A 25,023-nucleotide genomic window follows, 5' to 3' on the forward strand; every position below is an offset into this window, starting at 1 on the left:
ACTTGTGCCAACACTGTTTGGTGTATTTATAATCCCCCTGTGGGCTGGGACAAAAGGCACTTCCAGCCCCTTTGTGGATGAAGCCACGCTGGGGAAGCCCTTGAGCAACCTCATCTGGTTCATCCACCTTGAGCAGGGCACTCAGACAAGGAGATGCTCAGGGGTCTCTTCCAGCCTGAGGTATTCTGGGATTCAGAATGATCTGGAGGGTCATGGGAATGATCTGTAGGATCATGGAGCAGGAGGAGCACAGGAAGCTCATCCTCGAGCAGCTCCAAGAGACACTACTGCTGAGTGAGGCTGATGCTGTGGGTGGGATTAAGAAGGGAGTTCCATGGGGACAGGGGCAAGGTTGGCTTCAGTTGAGTGGGATCATGGAATCATGGAATGGGTTGGGTTGGAACTAGATGATCTTTAACCCTTCCAACCCAACCCACTCCATGATTCCATTGTTCTGTGACACAGTCCCATCCAGTTCCAGGCCTGGGGCATCCCCACAGCCACCACCAGGGCTTTGTGATGCAGGGTCTGGTGCCTGGACACCATTGTCATGGGGGTCTCTGTGGGGAGCCTGGGGGTATATAAGAGGTGTGGAGATCTGGGGTGCCCCTTACCAGGTGAGCACCTCCCTCAGGAGTCAGCAGCTGCCCTGGGTGACCATGGAATGTCTGTGGCAGGAAATGCCCAAGATTATCCCTGGAGAAGGAGGTGGAAGCCTGCTGCCAGCCCTCCACAAGACCCCAAGGTCAGTGACTGAAGGAAGGGCCAGACCAGAAGTTCCCCTGCAGGCTGTGGGGAGAGGGCAGCTGTCCCCTGCAGCCCATGGAGGAGCACGGAGGGGCAGGTGTGGATCTGCAGCTCATGGAGGAGCACTCTGTACCAGGGTGATGTCAGTTTTTTACTGAAATACATACAATTTTAGAAAAAAGCCACACTTGAGCAACGTGAGCATGGCTGGGGCAAGGGGCAGGAAGGTGAGATGGCTTTTGTCTCTCTGTGTCTACATTTCCTTCTTTTCCTTTCCAGCAGGGCTGTTCCATGCCAGCTGTGCAGTTGAGTTTCCAGCCCCTCAGTCTCTCTCCCTCCTCCTCTCTCCTTTCCCCAGAGGGGAAGGTGTCTCTGCTCCAGCACTGCTCTCCCCTCGGGGACTGCTCTCAGCTGCCCCTCTCCTCTGCCCTGCAGCTCTCAGAGCGGTTCCTTTCCCCTGCTTGAAGATGTGGATGGCAGAGGCACTGTGGCTGCTGTGAGAGCTGGGTTTGGATTGGGTGTGCTTGAAATGCTCGAGTAGCACAGCTGGGAAAAGCTCTGGGTGTCTGAGGAGCTGATTCTGAGGTTTTTCTCCCCAAATCCCCCTGGTTTTGTTCAGGCAGTGTTTCTGGTGGCCGGTCAGTCCTGCTGCCAGGGAGCCTGGGGAGTGCGGGACCCTCCAGGGGGGAGGGTGCAGGACCCCTGGAGGGTGCGGGGGCCTTGGGAGGGGGTGCGGGACCCCCGTAAGGAAGAGGGTGCGGGACCCTCAGGGGGAGAGGTAGCGGGACCCCCGGGAGAATGAGGGACTCCAGTGTTGGGATAGAAAGGAAGTGAAAGAAATATATCCTGAATCTTATTATTTTAGAATTGATTGTTTTAGAATGAGAGGCAGAAGAAAAAAAGGAATGTGGAAACATGTAGAGGTTTTACCTTGTAAAGAATGGTGCTTTGTTGGCAGTAGGAAAACGGTGTACTCAGCATTTATTGAAGGATAAGGATAAGACTCTGCATATCAAAGTCAGTTGAGTAGAGATAGAAGGAAGCTGGGAGGAAAAGCAATTTGGAAGCAATCACACACCAGCTGGACATGAACCAAGAGAAGGAAGGTGAAAAGGACACAGCGGGGAAGTCGTCTGACTTCATCAGAGAAAGGCAAAGGAGGCAACTGGGCTGGTGAAGGGATCCAGCACAGATCCTGTGAGGAAGGGCTCAGGGAGCTGGGGGTGTTCAGGCTGGAGAAGAGGAGGCTCAGGGGAGACCTCATCACTCTCTACAACTCCCTGAAAGGAGGTTGGAGCCGGGGGGGGTTGGGCTCTTTTCCCAGGCAACTCTCAGCAAGACAAGAGGGCACAAAGGGTCTCAAGTTGTGCCAGGGGAGGTTTAGGTTGGAGATTAGAAAGGATTTCTTTATGGAGAGGGTGATCAGGCATTGGAATGGGCTGCCCAGGGAAGTAGTGGATTCTCCGTGTCTGGAGATATTTAAGAAGAGCCTGGATGTGGCACTGAGTGCCATGGGCTGGGAACCATGGGGGTAGTGGAGTAAGGGTTGGACTTAATGATCTCAGAGGTCCCTTCCAACCCAGCTGTAATATTTGTGTGTGTTTGTGAATTCATGTTGAATAATTATGTGAATAATTATAAAGTGTTTACTAACCCAACTTTTATAAATTATCTTGCTAACCCCATTTTGAGAGTACTAATAATATATCTGCCTTCAACCCTGTGAAAGATGCAAATAAAACTGGTCTTAGATTGGGATGTTGGGGGATGGGATGGACTCGGAGGCACTGGGAGGGGTCCTGGGGGGGAGTGGGAGGGGTCCTGGGGGGCATTGGGGGGCTACAGATGGGACGGAGGGAGATTGGGGGGGCGCTGGGGGGGACTGGGAGGCACTGGGAGGGGTCCTGGGGGGGGCCTGGAGGGGTCCTAGGGGGGATTAGGGGGCACTGAGAGGCACTAGGAGGGGTCCTGGAAGGGGTTGTGGGGGTTTTGGGAGGGACTTGGAGGGGTGCTGGGGGACACAGAGGGGACTGAGGGAGATTGGGGGGGCACTGAGAGGGGTCCTTGGGGGAACTGGGGGGATTCTGGGGGGGCTTGGGAGGGACTGGGAGACACAGGGATGACTACATCATTACTCTGCTATTCTTCTTTTCTGTTGCCAGCTCCCTTATCTTTTTCCCATAACTCATCTTTCAGTAACCTTGCAACTAGGCCTCAAGGCCCTTAGCTTACTCTAGCTAAAGCTAAATAGTCAGGTTGCTCACATGTCTCTTTTCTTCCAGGCAGTTTCCCAACATTATCTGGTAAAAAAAGATGTCCAAGCATGGAAACTCTCAAGCTTGGCCGTGCCCCTTCATTTCTGGTGATGGCTGAGGTGGGTCTGGTGGTGAGAGATGAGATCGCAGGTCTGGTAAAAACTCTTCTCACACTGAGAGCAGCATTAGGGTCTTTCACCCCTATGGAGTCGCTGATGTCTCAACAAGTGGGAGCTTTCCCTGAAGCCCTTCCCACACTGGGGACACGTGTAGGGCTTTTCCCCAGTGTGGACATGTTGGTGACGAATCCAGGAGGTGCTGTTGTTGAAGGCTTTCCCACAGTGAGTGCAGGGATACAACTTCTCTCCTGTGTGGATGCGGCGATGCTGTGAAAAATTGGAACTCTGTGAAAACTCCTTCCCACACTCCAGACACTTATAGGGTTTCTCTCCTGTATGGATGCGGCGATGCTGTGATAAATTGGAACTACGGGAAAACTCCTTCCCACACTCAGAACATTTAAAGGGTTTCTCTCCCGTGTGGATGCGGTGATGCTTTGATAAATGGGAACTCTGGGTAAACTCCTTCCCACACTCCAGACACTTATAGGGTTTCTCTCCTCTATGGATGCGATGATGCTCTGATAAACTGGAACTATGGGTAAACTCTTTCCCACACTCCAAACATTTATAGGGCTTCTTCTCTCGTGTGGATGCGGTGATGTTCTGATAAATGGGAACTCTGGGTAAACCCCTTCCCACACTCCAGACACTTATAGGGCTTCTCTCCTGTGTGGATGCGGTGATGTTCTGATAAATGGGAACTCTGGGTAAACCCCTTCCCACACTCCAGACACTTATAGGGCTTCCCTCCTGTGTGGATGCGGCGATGCTGTGATAAATGGGAACTATGAGAAAACCCCTTCCCAGACTCGGAACATTTAAAGGGTTTCTCACCAGTATGGATCTGTTGATGGAGGATAAAATGACTTCTCCTGCTAAAACCTTTCCCGCAGTCAGGGCAGGTGTAGGACATGGTGTCTGTGTGATGGTGTCACCGTTGGACCAGATCCGAGCTGTCTCTAAACCTTCTCCTGCAGTCAGGACATCTCTGGGGTCTCTCACCCCGACGGATTTTCTTATGATGAAGATTGGCCGAAATGATGCTAAACCTTTTCCCACATTCCTGGACCTACATCAGTCCTCCTGTGAGTGAAACTGGAGTGTGAGGTGGAATGAGGAGGTTTCCCATAGAGGTGGACACCCACTGCTCATCCTTTACTTCATCTTTAGGTATTATACTGGCACCTAAAACTCAAAGGGGAACTGGCTGGGGTGCAGGGTACTGGGGTTGTGAGCCAGTCCTGGTGTGATTTGGGATCACTCATTTCAACTTACACTCCATGAGATATTTTAGTTCTCCCCTATTTCTGGCAACAACCCTTGGGGTGATTTAGGGATCCTTTCGTGCCACCAAACATCTCTGGTATGATTTATGTTCTCCACTGTGGCATCAAATCCCCACCATGACCTGGGGTTCTCCCATCACACCCACATGCAGGATGAGCTGTCATCCACTGGGATGAGTTTGGGTCCCCAGAGATGTTCTGGGAGTCCCCGACAGTGGCTTCTGAGGCCCGGGATTATTAAGCCCCTTAAAGTATTCTGGACTTACAATCGTTACCCCTGGCTCCAGGGGGATTTCAGGGTGCCCAGTTGCAGCCCCCAAACTGTTGGGATGACTTGGGGATCCCCTATCACAGCCCTGCAAGCCAGAAGGACTTGGGAATCCCCGGGTGAGGTGGGGGAGAACCAATTACAGCTCCTCCACCCTCATTAAAGAGGTGGGGGGTCACCAATCCCACCACCCTCACCCCGGGGATAAGTTTAGTTCCCCCCTCTCACCCATCCCCCTCCCTCCTCCATCTTGTGCTGCTCTCCCCCAGTTGGGTCAGTACTGGGATAACCACGGCCCTCCCATCACCTCCCGGTACCTGCAGGGGGGGCACAGCCCAGGCCGGTGGGCAGGGGGGGGGCGATGCTCTGGCGGTCACCAGTTGGGGGGTCCCGGCTGCGGGGCGGGGGGTGTGGGTGCAGCCCCGGGGCGGCAGAGAGAAACCTCCCGGGAGCTGCAGCGCGATCGCGGGAAGAGGCGGGGGGAGGAAGAAAAGGTGGGGAGGGGCCTCGGGGGGGAGGGACCCGACCTGGGGGTGAGGTTGGGAGCTGGCAGGGGAGGGGACACCAGGGTTGTGTCCTGGGGGGGTTGGGGACATCAGGCTTGTGGCTGTTAATTCACTGCTTTCAGCTGTAAACTCAGGGGGACAGTGACCAACCCAGGTCAGGGTTTCTGCCCTGAAGGTTCTTCCTATTTCATTTCCATTTCACACTCAGCTTCATGGAACAGAATTCTCTTTAAAATATTTTTTTTTTCTCTTCAGAGCACCTCGAATTTTGGGAAGCTGCAGACTCCAACTAAACAAGTGCAGGGGAGATCAGAAGTGTTGTGTTGGGTTCTCCACAGCTCTGGAATGAGGGATCCATGTGAGCATGATCTTAAGTCCAGGGCAGCTGCTCTGACCTGGCCAACCCCAGTGTTCCACAGTATGACCACCAGTACCCTGCCTGTAGAGCAGGAAGTTGGACTGGATGACCTTTAGAGGGCCCTTCCAACCCAAATCATCCTCTGATTGAAGTTTGGGGGGGATGGCTTGGTTTCTTCCATGGCTGCCTTCCCATCCTACCAGTGGGTCCCATCCTACCAGACAATCTTCCCATGCCTGGGACCTCCTCCTCCACTTGCTGTGGCCATCACCTTTCCACTGGAGGCATTGTAATCATCATTAATTGCAACTCATTATTATTATTAGGCTATTAAAGCACTTTTAATTTCAACCCTCGGGGATTCATTCCTTCTCCCCTTTCCCCTCCAAGGGAGTTTCCAGTGATTAAAAACCTTCTAAACTGCAAGGCTTCTCCAAAGGGGTGTGAGCTTTGGGAATGATCCCCTGGCACCCCCTCCATCACTTTTATCACACATTTTATCACAGAATCATCAAATGAGGAGGGATGAGGACGAAATGTTGGCAAGGGCTTGGAGTGACCAGTGAAGTGGGGAATGGTTTCGGATTTGAAAGAGGGGTTATTGACTTGAGATAGGAGGCAGAAATTCTATTCTGTGAGGGAGATGAGACACTGGCCCAGGTTTCTCAGAGAATATCTGGCAGCCCCATCCCTGGAAGTGTTCAAGGCCAGGTTGGATTGGGCTTAGAGCATCCCAAACCATTCTGTGATTCATGGTTCTACAATCACAAAAGTGAAGGTTATGGGCTGTGTAAAACACTCCCATGAGTCTCAAACGGGGGATTTGTCCTTGAAAGAAAAGGATTAACAGCCACAAAAGTTATTCCAGGCTTAAAAACATATAGGGCTGGTTTAATGTTGGTGGGGAGGAGGGAATGGGAGGACACCCTTCCTGACCTGAGCACAAAACAAAGACCTCAGGAGCCTGGAGATAAGAAGCTGTTGAATCAGTGCTGCCAGGTGTAAATCAGGAGGACAGTGACCAAGGCTGCCCTTCCTGCCCTGAAGGTTCTTCTGTGTCTTTGGTCTGCACAGCAAACCCTAAAGTCTTCTCCAAAGGCTTCAGGCTTTGGGGAAATGTTTCCTGGCACCTTTTCTGGGAAAAACTTAATAAACCAAATATCTGCACTCTGGGTGGGGATTGGTTTTTGAATCAGGAGAGAACTGACAGAAGCCTGACTGCAGGCTGCTGGAGGCATCCTGTCTCATGTCCCATGGTGTCACAGAGCTTTCAGGAGAGCTCATGAAGCATCCCTCCTGACAGGCAAGGAGCAGTAACGCTCCTCTGAAGAGCTGTGCCAGCTCCTGGAGTCTACAGCCCGGCAGAAACACCCGTGCCCCACGCTCCCCAGGCTCCCTGGCAGCAGGACTGAGCGGCCACCAGAAACACTGCCTGAACGAAACCAGGGGTATTTGGGGAGAAAAACCTCAGAATCAGCTCCTCAGACACCCAGAGCTTTTCCCAGCTGTGCTACTCGAGCATTTCAAGCACACCCAATCCAAACCCAGCTCTCACAGCAGCCACAGTGCCTCTGCCATCAACATCTTCAAGCAGGGGAAAGGAACCGCTCTGAGAGCTGCAGGGCAGAGGAGAGGGGCAGCTGAGAGCAGTCCCCGAGGGGAGAGCAGTGCTGGAGCAGAGACACCTTCCCCTCTGGGGAAAGGAGAGAGGAGGAGGGAGAGAGACTGAGGGGCTGGAAACTCAACTGCACAGCTGGCATGGAACAGCCCTGCTGGAAAGGAAAAGAAGGAAATGTAGACACAGAGAGACAAAAGCCATCTCACCTTCCTGCCCCTTGCCCCAGCCATGCTCACGTTGCTCAAGTGTGGCTTTTTTCTAAAATTGTATGTATTTCAGTAAAAAACTGACATCACCCTGGTACAGAGTGCTCCTCCATGAGCTGCAGATCCACACCTGCCCCTCCGTGCTCCTCCATGGGCTGCAGGGGACAGCTGCCCTCTCCCCACAGCCTGCAGGGGAACTTCTGGTCTGGCCCTTCCTTCAGTCACTGACCTTGGGGTCTTGTGGAGGGCTGGCAGCAGGCTTCCACCTCCTTCTCCAGGGATAATCTTGGGCATTTTCTGCCACAGACATTCCATGGTCACCCAGGGCAGCTGCTGACTCCAGAGGGAGGTGCTCACCTGGTAAGGGGCACCCCAGATCTCCACACCTCTTATATACCCCCAGGCTCCCCACAGAGACCCCCATGACAATGGTGTCCAGGCACCAGACCCTGCATCACAAAGCCCTGGTGGTGGCTGTGGGGATGCCCCAGGCCTGGAACTGGATGGGACTGTGTCACAGAACAATGGAATCATGGAGTGGGTTGGGTTGAAAGGGTTAAAGATCATCTAGTTCCAACCCAACCCATTCCATGATTCCATGATCCCACTCAACTGAAGCCAACCTTGCCCCTGTCCCCATGGAACTCCCTTCTTAATCCCACCCACAGCATCAGCCTCACTCAGCAGTAGTGTCAGCTGCTCGAGGATGAGCTTCCCGTGCTCCTCCTGCTCCATGATCCTACAGATCATTCCCATGACCCTCCAGATCATTCTGAATCCCAGAATACCTCAGGCTGGAAGAGACCCCTGAGCATCTCCTTGGCTGAGTGCCCTGCTCAAGGTGGATGAACCAGATGAGGTTGCTCAAGGGCTTCCCCAGCGTGGCTTCATCCACAAAGGGGCTGGAAGTGCCTTTTGTCCCAGCCCACAGGGGGATTATAAATACACCAAACAGTGTTGGCACAAGTGCTGGACACTTGTGGTAGTTTAGGTTTGAAATGTGGTAGTTAATGTTTAGCGGCCTGTAGCCGGAAATGGAGTCTCTAGTCCGAGATCGAGGTGTCAATATGGTAGTATAGACTCGGAAGATGTGGTTTGAGTCTATTGCCCACAGCGAGGAACTAGCAAGATGGTCTGCTGCTACAGAAGCAACCAGCCACTCTCTCAACTAGCTCCAGAATGAGCTGCCTCGGTGGGTGTGAGCCTCACTATTTATTGGCCCAATGGTCTTGCACATGCTCCATAGGGGCCCTGCCCTGGTTGGGCACAGGTGGAGTTGATAGCGGCTCACACCCACTTCTTGATGATCAGAGGCACCTGGTCGCTCTGTTCCACTACATTTCCCCCCTTTTTTTTTTTTTTTTTTTTTTTTTTTTTTTTTGGTTTTTTGTGTTTTTTTTTTTTTGTTTTGTTTTTTTTTTGTTGTTTTTTTTTTTTTTTTTTTGTGAATAAACTTGATACAAAAAGTGCTAATCCCTCTCACCTTTTTTTTTTTTTTTTTTTTTTTTTTTTTGGTTTTGTTTTTTTTTTTTTAGGGGGGGGGGGGGCACACAATCAACAAGTAAAAAAGTCATGTCCATGAAATATCCAGGCAAATTTGTCAAAATAGCTCAATTGGAACTGCCGGATGCTGCATCGTTGTTTCTTGGAGGTCTGTTTGTGGCAGGGCGTGTCCACTTACTGGGTACCCAGAGAGGTCCAGAGTCTGTGGATACACAGCTATAACCTCTCCCGGTGAACAGTAGTGGTTTGGGCCCTACCCATTGACCTGTCGATGGATCCTTGTAATTAATTTGAACGTCTGGCATGCGATTGATCTTCTGGGATGAGTAGTGCAACAGCACAGGGGGTTGATGCGAATCACGGCTTGGGCTAAGAAAATTTAGTGTAAAAAGCACCTTGCTCAGCCGCATCTGTGGGTCCATGTCTTTGCTGTCTTTCTGTTTTTGCAAATATGTCTTCAGGGTGCGATGAGCTCTTTCTACTATCGCCTGGCCTGTAGACGAGTGGGGGATTCCTGTGATGTGTTTCACCCCCCAAGTAGCAAAGAATTGTTTGACTTTTCCGCCTGTATAGGCGGGTGCATTGTCAGTCTTTACTACTTGGGGGACCCCCATGACAGCGAAGCAGTTGGTTAGATGACGGACCACATGTAATGCCTTTTCCCCCGTTTGAGCTGTCGCCCAGAGCATGCCTGAATAGGTGTCCACTGTTACATGGACATATTTCAGACGTCCAAATTCTGGGACATGGGTGACATCCATTTGCCAAGTTTCACCTGCTTGCAGTCCGCGTGGGTTCACTCCCATTCCCAGAGCAGGGCCAAATTGTGCGCATTGAGGGCACGCTCTAACAATTCCTTTCGCGTCTTCCCACGGTATGGAGAACATGCGCTTCAATGCCCTGGCATTCTGATGGAACAGGGAGTGGCTGTTCTGAGCCTTCGCGAACTGGCTTACCGGGCTCTGTATTCCTAGGCTGACCAGGGAGTCAGCCTTTGCATTTCCTTCACCCAGTCCCAGAGAGGTTTTATGGCTCCTGATGTGCAGGATGCAGCATGGCTCCGTCCGGATTTTCAGCACACGTTGTAACATAAAGAAGAGTTCGAGTAATCGCTTATTCTGTACTGGCTTGATGATAGCATCCTCAATGCGGTTCGCGACTCCAACTGCATATTGTGAGTCGGAGACAATGTTAAGGGGAGCCTGTCGCCATTGCGTTAGGGCCCAGATAATAGCCAGCAATTCCAGAGTCTGTAGATTATCCTCCACAGTGCCCGGAATCAGGTGTTGTTTCCACCGACCCTTATCCTGCCATACGCAGGCGGCCGTTTTCGACCTCTTTCCAGCATCGGTAAAAACTGTGATGCCAGGCACTGGGCGCTCTGACACGATCGGGCGCTCAATCCAATGAAGCTGGCTGATGGTTTGTAAACGCTTATGTGTTGGGCCTCCATGGCGGACTTCCCCGGAATACCCGAATAGGGCAAGTTGTAGAGGCGCGGAGCGTTGCAGTAGCCAGTCAAAGTCAATTGCTTTTATGGGGATGCTGATCCACCCCGGCTCTTGACCATCTACCTCCAGGCAACGCTGTCGTCCCTTCCGTATTAAGAACGCTATCATCTCGGTCTGTTGCCAGATACCCTTCTGTGGCGTGTGCGACGTAAATAGCCATTCCAAGATGGCTATGGAGTCCGATCTCAGGGAACTCTGATCGCGTTGTCGTTTATCGGTGTCACGGAAATATTCCCCATTTTCCTTATTCCAGCTGAAGTCCTGGAGTAGTAGCGCGAATGGGTATGATGGATGGTTGCATACCCAGATCCCAATGGGTTGTGTGGCATCCCGCCGATCCGCGTAGCTGGTTGCCAGTTTGTGGACGACCTGCTTTAATGCCTTGGTGTGGTCATCGGTCCAGTGTACTAATGTACCTGGATGCGTGCCCCGTAACAGTGACAAGAAGGGGTGGATATCTGAATTGGTAAGACCTATTATGGGTCGGACCCATTGGAGTTCACCCACTAATTTTTGAGCATCGTTCAAGGTTTTGATTGAACTTATTACTTCCAGTTTTTGAGGTCTTACCATCGCGTGGGTGACTTTCCACCCCAAGTAGCTCCAAGGTGATTTCGTTTGCACTTTTTCTGGAGCCACTATTAATCCTTTGATCTTTAGTCGGTTGGTCACTGTTTGACTGAAGTCTTCGGGGAATGGGGCTTTTTGGCAAAACAGTATGTCGTCCATATAGTGATATATTAATGTATCTGGCATCTCATTGCGGATTGGTGATAATGCCCAGGCCACGTACATCTGGCATATCGTTGGGGAATTTTTCATCCCCTGTGGCAGGACAACCCATTCGTACCTTTTCGCAGGTTCACTTTTGTTGATTGAAGGGACGGTGAACGCGAAGCGCGCTGTATCTTCTGGATGAAGGGGAATATTAAAGAAACAGTCTTTAAGGTCAATGACCAGAAGGTGCCAGTCTCTTGGTAGCATCGTAAGTAAGGGCAGCCCAGGTTGGAGGGCGCCCATTGGCCACATCTGGTTATTGACCTTTCGTAGATCTTGTATTAATCGCCATTTTCCCGATTTTTTGGGGACCACAAATATTGGCGTATTCCATGGGCTTACTGATGGTTGGATGTGCCCCGCATCCAGTTGCTCTTTTACTAAGTTTTTTGCAATTTGTAGCCGCTCTCTCTGTAAAGGCCACTGCTCCACCCAGACGGGGGTGTCTGACTTCCATTTTAGTCTGGGTGTTGGCGGCACTCTTGCAGTGGCCCCTACTGAAAATTCTGGAGGGATCGGGTGGGCTCGGGAATGGAAAGGACAGCTCCGAGTTGACTCATTACTTCTCTCCCGATCAAACCTCCGAGTTGCCCAGGCAAGGATAATACATAGGGACGTACGGTTACCTTTTGACCTTCGGGAAACTGTAATTGCACGGGTTCTAGGGCCTGAAGGGGAGTGGAACCACCACCTACTCCCTGGACAGCATCACGGGCGGTAACAAGTTTCCAGTGACGAGGCCACACGTTGAGGTTGATGATCGTAACGTCAGCCCCTGTGTCCATCATCACGGAAAGTGTCTTCGTCTCCTTTCCAGCTATCATCTTTATGATGATGATGGGCCTGGTCTTCATCTGGTGCACTAAATTTACTAGAGTGCCTCCAGATGATCCAAAGCCTCGATCGCCCCGTGCCGTTGGGACGTTCTTTCCTATAGTCATTTTTGGGAGCAGGACTAGCTGCGCTATCCGGGTTCCCGCTTCGATTATCAGGGGAGGCGTCAACGTAAAACATGTGATCATTATTTCCCCTGTAGAATCTGCATCTATTACCCCTGGAAGCACAATAAGTCCTGCGATCCCTGTGGATGAACGTCCCATTAACAGAGCCCCTACCGTGCCATTTTCCCGATGTATGGGTCCGTGTATTCCCGTTGGTAGTCGATAAACCTGATTGGTCGTTAACGTTATATCTATTGCGCAGGGGACATCGAAGCCCAAGCTCCCTCTTGTGACTGGGGCGGGGAGTTGTTGTAAAGCGCTGGCCCTGCCACTTGTGTCATGGCGCGGGGGCCTTGCGCGCTGCGCCGTCCGTTTTTTTTGTACCAGCATGCTTGGGTGTTGTGATTATCCATCTGGCAGTGTTCACACCAGACAGTGGCTGAACACTGCCTCGCTGAGTGGCCCGAAGTCCCGCAACGATAACAGACGGGGATGGAATTTCTCGGTCGACCTCTCTTCTTAAAATGGTTTCTTCTTTCACCGAGTTTCTGTGCTACTGCCGCAAGAAGCTTTTGGGTGGGCTCTAAGGCGGCAGCAAAAGCATTGGCCATCCCTTGGTGCTGCTGCGTCTGGGTGGCTCTGGCAGCAACCTCTAGCATGTCCGAGACCCCTGCTGTTTTTGGTAATGTAGAAAATAGCGATTTCATTTTTGGGTTGGCGTTTTCAAATGCCAAAAGTTTGAACATCGAGTCCCTTTGTTCGGCCCCTAATTCAGATTGAGCCGTGACAGACTGCCAGAGTCTGTCAACGAAGTGTTGGTATGGCTCGTTTAATCCTTGTTTCACAGCGGTGAATGAAGGGAGCGGGGTAGGCTCTGGGACTACATTAAACGCCTGGCGGGCCAAGCGCGCCGTAATATGATGTAGTACGGCCGGGAATTGGAGCTGGACCTGTATGTCCGCGTACTGTCCTGCGCCCGTGAGCATTTCACCGGTTACCCCTGCTAATGGGTCACCGACTGCACGCGGGCGGTTCGCCTCTATATGGGCCAGGCGTTCCCACTCCTTTACCCATACAATCTGTTGGGATGGAGTAAGTAGGTACCTGGCTAGATTCCGGCAATCATGAGGACAGTTGGTGTCCGCGGTGAATAGCCAGTCTAAGATGGCTTGGCCGCTTTCCGATCTTAATCCCCCCTCCCTCAGGGTCTTTTTCGCCTGTTGGAGTGTCTTCCAGCTATGCTGCTCGTAGATGGGTGGCCTGTTGTTGTCATACAGGATAGGGTAGGCTATGGTGTTAGGCTCCCAATCTCCTTCGATGATGGCATCACGAATGATGCCGGACCATCTTCCGGGTCGGGATTTGCCGACGCCCTGGTTGGTTTGCTTTGACAACAATGGTGCTGGTATGTTTTCTTCATCATCATCATCGGGGAGGGAGGGTGGGTCCCGGTAAGTGTTAAATGATGACCGTTGTTCTAGGTTCAGTATTCTTTTCTCCAGGGATTTCATTGCTTGGGTGGATTGTTCTAGCAGTGCTTTTATCGTTGATTCCGGCCCAACGGGTATGGTCGATGGAGTGACTGCTGTTTTGTCACAGTTATTTTCTGGGCTGGGAGGTAACAGTAGGGACGGTTTTACATCACTACTAGAGCCACTTGTTGATGTCTTTACATTATCTGAAGCCTTTTCTTCCTTTAAACCAAGGTCGGAGAGGAACTCAGCTACAGTATGATGTACTTTCCCTCTCATGCCCTTGACGGCGAAGCTGTTGTCGCTTAGAATAGGGAATGCCTTCTGGGCTCCTTCATCCTCGGGCGGCAGTGGGGGTGCCGAGGGAACCACGCTGGTATCTACCTCAGGAGGCGGTGTTTTAATAAAGCTGCTGTTTGGTGGTACTGCCGCTATTGCGGTGACGGCAGCCCTGGCCTCATTCTTTACCCCTTCTAGGGCGTTAGCCATTACCTTCCAGGTGGCCTCTACCCCCGTTATGCTCTTTTGAACCTCCTGTTCGTGGAGTTCATTTAGTAAGTCTCCGACCTCCCTCCAAAGAGCTCGAGCGGTGATGGCAGATGGGGAATAGGAAGGTCCCTGTGCAGAGGGGGTGCTGGAGGAGAGTCCCATTTTAGTAATAATTGGAGGATAATGGATTCTCCTACCCGAAAGCCGGTTGTTGCTTGTCCTGGGTCAGGTCCTGTTCCTTCTTGATTCGACAGAGGTTTGGGCTAGACCGGGGTCTATGCCCGCATTCTCCACCAAATGTAGCCGGAAATGGAGTCTCTAGTCCGAGATCGAGGTGTCAATATGGTAGTATAGACTCGGAAGATGTGGTTTGAGTCTATTGCCCACAGCGAGGAACTAGCAAGATGGTCTGCTGCTACAGAAGCAACCAGCCACTCTCTCAACTAGCTCCAGAATGAGCTGCCTCGGTGGGTGTGAGCCTCACTATTTATTGGCCCAATGGTCTTGCACATGCTCCATAGGGGCCCTGCCCTGGTTGGGCACAGGTGGAGTTGATAGCGGCTCACACCCACTTCTTGATGATCAGAGGCACCTGGTCGCTCTGTTCCACTACAGCGGCCGGAAGATATCGCGTTGTACGGAAAGATAAGATAGGGCTTCCCTCCTGACAACCAATAGGTACGAGTCCCTGAGGCCAGCAGGCGGAAGTGACGATGTAAACCTAGGCTATAAAATGCGGTGGAACCTAAACAATAAACGCCATTTGCCGTCCATCATGTTGATGTCTGTGAGCTGATGGCCCGAGCGACCCGGGTGTTGGTCGCCGAGTCGTTCTGAACCAGGTCGCCACGTCTCGCTGGAGGCAACAAACTGGTGCCGAAACCCGGAAAAAAAATCGAGGTCGGAATCGGATTCGGGTTCGGGAAATTCGCGTGGATTCGGGTGAACGGCGGCCGGAGCGGCAGGATCCAGCCCGGCGGGGAGGACGCTCCCGGACCGACAAGGAGGATGGAAGCCCTTGTAAAGGTCGTATCTGAGGTGCATAGACAGTGGGGAATTGATTGTAAGCCCAAAGCTTTTACCCTCGCAGTTTCGAGGCTGTTAGAGATAGGGGTCATTGACCAGGCGGTGGATATCCTCCACCCAGAGGTGTGGAATAAATGCACTTATGCATTAGCCGAGGAGACCATGTCCTCAGGCACGGGAAAACCCCTCAAGGCATGGGGGAAGGTCAGGGGCGCCTTAAAAAAAGCCCTAGAGGAGCAGAGACATGGAGGAAGGCAAGGGACTGTTTATTAATCGTCCCGAAAACCGGGGTCGGTGCAGCCACGCAGACCCCAGACGGTCCCCAGGCGGATCGGCACGGGGGGGACATCCCCCCCCAGCCTCCAAACCCTATTCCGCTGGCGGAAGAGCAGAAACAAACAGAATCCATCTGGGGCGGGCTGGCTGAGGAAGCCAGGGCTGCCGCGGAAAAATCAAACTCCGATGACGTTTGGCCGAGACCGCCTCCCTATGCGCCTCAGGATGGTGCTGATCCAAAAGAGGGAGGGCGGGGAGAAAACGCCCGTGCTGGAAACGAGGGGGGAGCACCGGGACTGATGGGCGTGCGCGGACGGGAAGGCGGGGAGAGCGAAAAGGAGGTGGGAGGTGGCCCGGAGCCGCTCAGGCTCAGCCCGCTCTGCTCCGCTCCCTGCGCCGCGCCGAGCGCGCCGAGCTCCGATCCCGAGTCGGGCAGTTCCGGGGAGGAGTGGCCCCGGGCAGACTCAGACTCAGGTGATAGTAAGGTAGGGATCGGGACCCGACACACCCTCGGTCGTAGCAAAGGGGGATGGCAGGAGGATATTCCCGTTACGGACTGGAGGAAAATAAATATTGCATGCGCAGATTGGGCCCCTTCAGCAGCATTGGCAGTCCCGGTTAGGGTGACAGGAGAAGGTGATGAGACACGAAGAGCGTACACCCCTGTGAATCCTAAGGATATACAGGTGATTGTTAAAGCAATTGCAGAAAAGGGACTTAATTCTGCCATGGTTACCACCCTCATAGATGGGCTTTTTGGGGGAGATGACATGCTCCCGTTTGATATAAAACAAGTTAGCAGACTAATTTTTGATGGGGCAGGCAGGATCGTTTTCAGGCAAGAATGGGAAGATAACTGTGCAAATCAACTAGCCCGAGCAGTCGGGGCAGATCACCCACTGCATGGCTCCAGCCTGCAGCGACTGATGGGCAGAGACCCATCAATGATTACCCCCCAAGCACAAGCCCAAGGTATGCGACCCCATGAAGTTATGACAACCACCCGTGCAGCTAGAGAGGCCATTCGTACTGCCTGTAGGGTTGTAGCCAAGCCATCACCATGGACCACAATAAAACAGAATGAAAGTGAGAGCTTTACACAGTTTGTGGACCGTCTGCAGGCGGCCGTGGACTCTTCGTCCCTGCCTGCGGATGCAAGAGGCCCGGTCCTTGCAGACTGCTTACGTCAGCAGTGTAATTCAAAAACCAAGGAAATCCTTCGATCACTGCCAGCGGGGTCAAGTATTGCTGACATGATTAAACATGTCATGAAGGAAGAGCATCTAGCCCTGATTCAGGCAGCTGTTCGCACTGCAATAGCTGATGTCATGGCATGTTATAAATGTGGCCAAGCGGGCCATGTGGTGGCAAACTGCCCCCAACTGGTGAACCAGCCACCAGCATCTAATCCGCGCCAGAAGCAATGTAGGGGACCGTGCTGGGCCTGTGGAAAGAAAGGGCATTTCGCTAAGGACTGCAGATCTAAAAAGCAGGGAAACGGGATGGGGAGAGGGTGCCCGGGCCGCACACAGCCCTCTCCCACTTGGGATATGAGGCGGCCCAACTATGTCAACCCTGGATGGGACAAGGCACTCTCGAACCTGCCGCCCCCCCTAGCAACAACCAACGATATGGCCCAACCAGCGGTCCCACTGAATCTGCCCATGCTTCAGGGACAGCCGGAACCACCCCTTGGGGGCGAAACCCAGGTGATGCAGGATGGCTCAAAGGTAAGATGTGGTACCCATTTCTTCTGGGAAATGACAAAGCTAGAGGAGCGCCTGTGCAAATTATTAAGTCCATACCACAAGCACCCCAAGCTGTCGAATCTAACCCAGCCCTTAACCCGCTAAGTCTTTAGCATAAGAGACCGAAGCTCATACTATAATCCCCACCAGCACCACAACTACTGCCAGACACGTGACCCCCACCAGTGCCGAAACAGCCTCAGTGATTGAGCAAAATCAGAAGTTTCATTCCCTCAAAATAACAGTGGATGAGGATCTAGCTGGAATTGAGAAATCAACCAGCGCCTTAGAACAATCCCTGAGTTCACTGTCTGAAGGTGTCCTCCAAACTCATAGGGGACTAGATCTCTTGTTTTTACAACAAAGAGGACATTGTGCTGCGCTAGGAGAAGAGTGTTGTGTACATGCAAACAACACCGGCGTTGTCCGCGATCCCATGGCCAAGCTCAGAGAAGGTTTGGAAAAAAGAAGACGAGACAGTGAAGTCCAGCAAGGATGGTTTGAGTCATGGTTTAACCACACACCATGGCTAACCACCCTCATTTCCACACTCATGGCACCGTTTATACTGCTCATCATAGCGCTGGTCTTCAGACCCTGTATATTGAGTCAGCTTGTGTTGTTTGGTAAAGACCGGTTAGAAAAAGATAATATAATGTTAGTAGAATGTAGACAGCTGCTTTAAGAACACGGTTTTAGTTATCATAGAATAGAATCATAGAATTAGCCGGGTTGGAAGGGACCTCAGAGATCATCTAGTCCAACCCTTGACCCACCGGAGCAGTTGCTAGACCATGGCACTGAGTGCCACATCCAGTCTCTTTAAATGTCTCCAGGACAGAGGAATCTACCACTTCCCGGGCAGTCCATTCCAATGCCTGATCACCCTCTCCGTGAAGAAATTCTTTCTAATATCTAACCTAAACCTCCCCTGGCACAACTTAAGACTGTGTCCTCTTGTCTTGTTGAAGGTCGTCTGTGAAAAGAGTCCAGTTCCCACCTCGCTACAGCCTCCTTTCAGGTAGTTGTAGAGAGCAATGAGGTCTCCCCTGAGCCTCCTCTTCTTCAGGCTGAACAGTCCCAGCTCTCTCAGCCTCTCCTCATAGGGTCTGTGCTTGAGTTCCTTCACCAGCCTGGTTGCCCTCCTTTGGACCTGTTCCAGGACCTCTACATCCTTCTTAAACTGAGGGGCCCAGAACTGGACACAGTACTCGAGGTGTGGCCTCACCAGGGCTGAGTACAGGGGCAGAATCACCTCCCTGGACCTGCTGGTGACGCTGTTTCTGATACAGGCCAGGATGCCATTGGCCTTCTTGTCCACCTGGGCACACTGCTGGCTCATGTTCAGCTTCCTGTCAATCCAGACTCCCAGGTCCCTCTCTGCCTGGCTGCTCTCCAGCCACTCTGTCCCCAGCCTGTAGCGCTGCATGGGGTTGTTGCGGTTAACCCTATTATAGATAGGCATACCCCATGATTAATGGTTACCCTCTACTAACACACTTGTTTGATGTGCCTTATGTTTCATACAAGCCTTTACTACTGTAACACCCTAAGTTTGTCATATTTTTACTAATTTAGTTGCGTGGACTGAGGAATTATTAGTTACCCCAGGTACTATGGACCTTTAGATGTGCCTGATAACCCGCTGTGCCTTATACTTTTCATATCTTTAATGTTTTAAGTTTCTATACTTTCTGCCCATTTAGTTAAGCACAGGGAGGGGGGGAAATGTGGTAGTTAAGGTTTGGCGGCCGGAAGATATCGCGCTGTACGGCAAGATAAGATAGGGCCTCCCTCCTGACAACCAATAGGTATGGGAGGGACTGGGAGGGGACTAAAAGGGACTGGGAGGGATTTGGAGGAACTGGGAGGGACTGGGAGGGGACTGGAAGGAACGGGGAAGGGAACTGGGAGGGACTGGGACGAAATGGGAGGGATTGGGAGGGGACTGGGACGGGATTGGGAGCAACTGGGAGGGACTGAGAGGGACTGGGAGGACCTGGGAGGGACTGGGAGGAATTGGGATGGAAAGGGAGGGGACTGGGAGGGATTTGGAGGAACTGGGAGGGACAGGGAGGGGACTGGGAGAGACTAGGAGGGGACTGGGAGTAGACTGGGAGGGACTTGGAGGGGACTGAAAGGGACTGAGAGGGGACTGGGAGGACCTGGGAGGGACTGGGAGGAATTGGGAGGGGACTGGGAGGGATTTGGAGGGACTGCGAGGGGACTGGGAGGACCTGGGAGGGATTGGGAGGAATTCGGAGGGAATGGGAGGGGACTGGGAGGGATTTGGAGGAACTGGGAGGGACTGGGACGAAATGGGAGGGACTGGGACGGGACTGCGAGGAACTGGGAGGGACTGGGAGGGGTGCCTCCACCACATTGGTGTCTGTGAGCTGATGGACCGAGTAACCTGGGGTTGGTTGCCGTGCCGATCCTGAACCAGGTCGCCACGCCTCGCTGGAGGCAACACCTCCCAGTTCCTCCCAGTTCCCTCCCAGTTCCCTCCCAGTACCCTCCCAGTACCCTCCCAGTCCCTCCCAGTCTATCCCAATTCCCTCCCAGTCCCCTCCCAGTCCTTTCCCAGTTCCCTCCCAGTACCCCCCAGTTCCTCCCAGTCCCTCCCAGTCTCATTCAGTTCCCTCCCAGTCCCTCCCAGTCCCTTCCAGTCTCCTCCCAGTCCCTTTCAGTCCCCTCCCAGTACCTCCCAGTCCCTCCCAGTGCATCCCAGTCGCTTTCAATCCCCACCCATTCCTTCCCAGTCAACTCCCAGTCCTCTCCCAGTTCCCTTCCAGTTCCTCCCAGTCCCTCCCAGTCCCCTCCCAGTCCCCTCCCTGTCCCATCCCAATCAATCCCTGTCCCTTTCAATCCCCTCCCAATCCTGTCCCAGTTACCTCCCAGTCCCTCCCAGTTCCTCCCAGTCACTCCCAGTCCCCTCCCAGTCCCTCCTAGTCCCTTTCAATCCCCTCCCAGACCCCTCTCTGTTCCGTCCCAGTCCTTCCCAGTCCCTCTCAGTCCCCTCCCCCTACCTCCCAGTTCCTCCCAGTCCCTCCCAGCCCCTCCCAGTCCCTCCGTGTCCCCTTCCAGTCCCCTCCCACTCCCTCCCAGTTACTCCCAGTCCCTTTAGTCCTCTCCCAGTCCCTCCCAGTCCCCTCCCAGTCCCTCCAAGTTCCTCTCAGTCGCTTTCAGTCCCCTCCCAGTCCGTCCAAGTCCCCTCCCAGTCTCGCCCAGTCCTCTCTCAGTCCCTCCCAGTCCAACCCAGTCCCTCCCAATCCCCTCCCAGTCCACTCCCAGTCCCTTCCAATCCATTCCTAGTCCCTCCGAATCCCCTCCCACTCCCCTCCAAGTCCCTCCCAATTCCTACCAGTCCCTTTCAATCCCCTCCCCGTCCCTCCCAGTCTCCACTCAGTCCCTCCCAATCCCCTCCCAGTCCTCTCCCAGTCCCTCCTAGTCCCCTCCCAGTCCCTTCTAGTCCCTTTCAATCCTATCCCAGTCCCTCCCAGTCTCCTCCCAGTCCCTCCCAATCCCCTCCTAATCCCTCCCTGTCCCCTCCCAGTCCCTCCCAGTTCCTCCCAGTCCGTTTCAATCCCCTCCTAGTCCCTCCCAGTCTCTCCCACTCCCACCCAGTCCCCTCCCAGTCCCTCCCAGTCCCCTTCAAGTCACTCCCTGTCCTCTCCCGGTCCCCTCCCAGTCCCTCCAAGTTCCTCCCACTCCCTCCCAGTATCTTTCAGTCCCTCCCAGTCACTCCCTGTCCCTCCCAATCCCTTCCCATTCCCTCCCAGTCCCCTCCCAGTCCCCTCTCAGTACCCTCCCAGTACCCTCCCAATCCCTCCAAATCCCTCCCAGTCCCTCCCAGTCCCCTCCCAGTCTCTCCCAGTTCTTCCCAGTACCTCCCAGTCTCCTCCCAGTCCCCTCTCCTTCCTCTCCCAGTCCCTCCCAGTCTCCTCTCAGTCCGTCCCAGTCTCCTCTAAGTCCCTCCCAGTCCCCTCCCAGGCTCTCCCAGTCCCTCCCAATCCCCTCCCAGTCTCCTCCCAGTCTTTCCCAATCCCTCCCACTCCCCCTCAGTTCCTCCCAGTATCTCCCGGTCCCTCCCAATCCGCTCCCCGTCCTTCCCAGTTCCTCCCTGTCCTCTCCCAGTCCTTCCTAATCCCCTCCCAGTCTTTCCCAGTTCCCTCCCAGTCCCCTCCCAGTCCCTCCCAGCCCCCACCCAGTCATCTCCCAGTTCCTCCCATTCCCCTCCCAATGCCACTTAAACACTGTACACTGGTAAGGATGAAAGCAAGACCCCAAAACTATTGTTTTCATCATTTCCAATTTTGTCAACATGGAAACACAAGAAAAAGGCTCTCCCAGAGTTTTTTTATTTTTTTTTTTTTTCCATTTAATGAAAGGCACTGGAGCAAGGGAACCATAACTGAGCAGCTGTGTTTCCACATCCTTGCCACACAGCCATGTCTCACTCTTTGGCATCATCAGTGGGAAATCACCCACTGCATCTGGCATTTGCTGCCCCAAAGGGTCTGGGTGGTGACATGGTGACACCAGGCTGGCTGTGATCACCTGGAGCCCCTGTGTTGTCCAGAACAGAAACCTGTCCCAAGCCCCACGCAGCAGCAGCACGGGTCTGCAGCTGGCCCAAGGGGTGTCCATGGATGACCACGGCTCCCAACACTCCTCCTGGCTCCTGGGAGTCAACAGGCAGCCCCACTGCAGCTCCTCTGGCCAAGGTGCCCTTCTGCCCCAGTGTTCCCTGAGGAGCAATCCCGGGGTGATGGGCTGCAGGCCCCCCTGCTCCCCAGGTCCCCCACAAGCTCCACTCCCCTCAGTCCCCCTGCTTCCCCTGCTCCCCCACAGGCTCTGCTCCCCCATGGGCACGGTGCTGCTGAAGCTGCCAAGTGGGGACTCTGGGGGCTGCCACATCCTCCTCACCACCCATGGCCACACGTGGGATGGGGTAAGCAGGAGGAGTGGCAGGGGTCTGCAGGGGGCATGGCAGCCCCAGCATGGATTGGGTCTCCCCCAGCAAGTCAAAGCATTCTGATGAAGATTCCCCATTTTCAAGGAGTCACATGGATTAAGACAATGGGTAATGGGCACAAGTTGCTCCTGGGAAGATTCCAGGTGGACAAGAGGAATATTTTCCACTGGCAGGACAGTGGAACATTGGAATGGTCTCCCAGGGGAAGTGGTGGATTCTCCCACTGGGGACAGTTTCAAGTCTCAGCCCAACAGCGTGCTGAGACATCTCATAGGAACTGCACTATTACCTAGAGGGCTTGGACCAGAGGATCCTTGAGGTCCCTTCCAACCTGACATTCTATGATTCCATTCTTCCCCACCAGCATCTTCTGGAACACCTTCCAACAGCAGCCGGGGAAAGGTTCTTGGGATCATAATCCTAGAACCATGACAGGGTGTGGTTTGGAAGGGACCTCTGAAGGGACCTGGCCATCCCAGCAACCATCCAGTCCAGCAGGAGCCAGGAGAGCAGTAAGGAGGGCAGCATGGGCAAAGCCCTGAGCCGGCCAGGCTGTTTCTGCTGGAAGTGCTGTTGCCTGGGCAAGGGCCAGCAGGAGGATGAGGACTTTGAGGAGGACTACGTGCCCCAGAGGTTGATGCTGGCACCAGTTTCAACACAGAGCCAAGCAGAGCCCAACAAGAAGGCAGCCAGACGGCCATCATGGAAAGTCTGGAAAAGCAGGAGGGCTCCTGTGAGCCAGGTGTTGGAAGTGTCTGTCTCCAACCCTTCCTGATGGGAGTCAAGCACCATGCTCACCCAGCATCTCCTGGGCCAGCCTGGTCCTGGCAGCCACCTCCATCCCACACCTCCTCCTCCTCCTGCCCACAGGAGGTGGGCCACAGGCAGCAACCAGCAGTGCTGCAAGGTGGCAGCCAGAGCCAGGTCTCGTCCCTTGATGGGGACAGACTGCCAGAGCTGCCCTGCCCCAAGAACTCTCAAGCCAAGGCCACGGGGAGACACCACGTCCAGGTAGGGAGCCCAAGGGCAATGGGCATGGACATCTTCCCAGCCCAGGAGCTGTTGGGCAGCTGGGAGATGCTGGAGGGAACGGGCTGGGCCGGGAGTCTGTAAGGGTATCCTGGCAGAAGGACCTTTCACAACTGGGACGTGGAGCCACAGGAGCAAGGGCCAGAGTCATTGCAGTCTCTCCTTGGTTTCTCCTGCAGTCGGGCAGCCTGGTAGGCAGGGCGACAGAGGAGGAGACAGCTTGCCAGCCATGCCAGCTGCCTCTCCTCAGGCAGGATGTGGCACCCAGGCATGCACTCACAGCTCAGCCCTCAGGAGCTGCCAGCACTTGCTGTCAGAAGCCACGTCCCCATCCAGCTGCACGCTCCACACCTTTAGGCAGGGGCAGAGACAAGGCTGCCAGCACCTGCTGCAAGCTGCCCCATCTGCCAGATGCACCCTGTACATCATCTTCTTCCAGAAGCAGTTACAAGGCTGCCAGCACCTGCTGCAAGCTGCCTCCTCTGCCAGCAGCAACCTTTGCCAGAGGCAGAAACACAGCCAGCAGCGCTGCAACCAGTGGCCCCCAAGAGGTTGTCTCCTCTGCCCGGGGCACGTGGGGTGACGGGGGCACATCTGCCATGGCGAAGAGCTGGAACCCTGCCCTGCATGGCCCTGGAGCCTCTGCCCCAGCTTGAAAGGGGACAGCCTGGCACATCTCCAATGACCCCTAGGACAAGGTTTTCACTGGGCGATGGCAATGCTGCAAGCAGCCAGCAGCAAGGCAGGACCAGGCAATACCAAGAAGAGCAGAGGAAGTCTGGGCAGCTGATGGAAACGTCCCTTGCCTGATCTCCACAGACGTGGGAGCACTGGTGTTGCCTGCAGCACCCCTGGGACAGCTTCCTTGGAGAGGGACGCGGGACCAGCATGCTGTGGACAAACGGCATGACGTGTCCCAGAAAGGTTGACAGTGAGTGTCAGGTGCCAGCCCAATATCAGGTTATCCTGTGACCAAGGGGCTGCTGCAGATCGTTTGACCATCTGGTCTGTTCACACGGAGCATCTGGAGGACCAGGAGAGGAGCTGCCCGGCCCAGCCCAGCGCAGCCACCCGGCAGTGTCAGCAGGGTGGCCTGGAGGCCAGGCAGCTCTGGCGGCAGGAAAGCGAGGAGCAGCAGGTCCTCCTGACAGAGTCGTGGCAGCTCAGTGTCAGATCCAGGAGGGTGAGTACCAAGTATGCCATGGGATGGGATGGGATGGGATGGGATGGGATGGGATGGGATGGGATAGGTTGGGACTGGGCGGGACAGGACAGGACAGGGGGATGGAGCATCACTCTGCCTGGATCACGCCACTGCACCGCACGGCTCCGGCCCCATCATTTCCCATCTCTGACAGCAGCCGCTGCCGGCAGGGCCCTGGCATCCAGGTGCTGCTGGGAGCCAGGCTGCTTTTACTAAACCCCTCTTTTATTCCAGACCTGCAGAGTGAGCTTGAACCTGTGTCAGCCAGAGGCGAGGCACAGGGAACTCCTGCATGATGCCACCAGCAGAGAGGACATGATGGAGTGCATGGAAGCCCCCGGACCCAGCCAGTGAGGGCAAGAGGGAGGAGATTCTTGACAGTGCTAGAGAACAAAGCAGGGGATTTAGACCAGGAGGGGGAAGAGGACAGTGACGGAGATGACATCATCTGGCCCTCTTCCCAGGAGTTCTTTCAGCACCTCAACTTTGTCCCCCAGGAGGAATCCAGCACATCCAGCAGCATGGGCACAGAGTCTGAAGGACAGGAAGATAATTACCAGCAGAGCACATTTCCTGAATCACTGGAGCTCATGGACATGGAGCCAGCATGTCCAGAGCCAGCACGTCCAGAGCCAGCATGTCTGCCTGGCCCAGAGCTCTTGAGAAAGAGGGGCACCACTTGCACAACAGAAGGCAAAAGCAC

General features: G+C 54.0%; 1 pseudogene; it reads right to left on the minus strand.

Annotated features, from left to right (window-relative positions):
• LOC103527165 overlaps positions 1–25,023 on the minus strand; it is a 172,807-nt pseudogene that overhangs the window by 142,485 nt on the left and 5,299 nt on the right.

This window comes from Calypte anna, unplaced genomic scaffold (assembly GCF_003957555.1).
Source record: "Calypte anna isolate BGI_N300 unplaced genomic scaffold, bCalAnn1_v1.p scaffold_208_arrow_ctg1, whole genome shotgun sequence".
Lineage (NCBI taxonomy): Eukaryota > Metazoa > Chordata > Aves > Apodiformes > Trochilidae > Calypte > Calypte anna.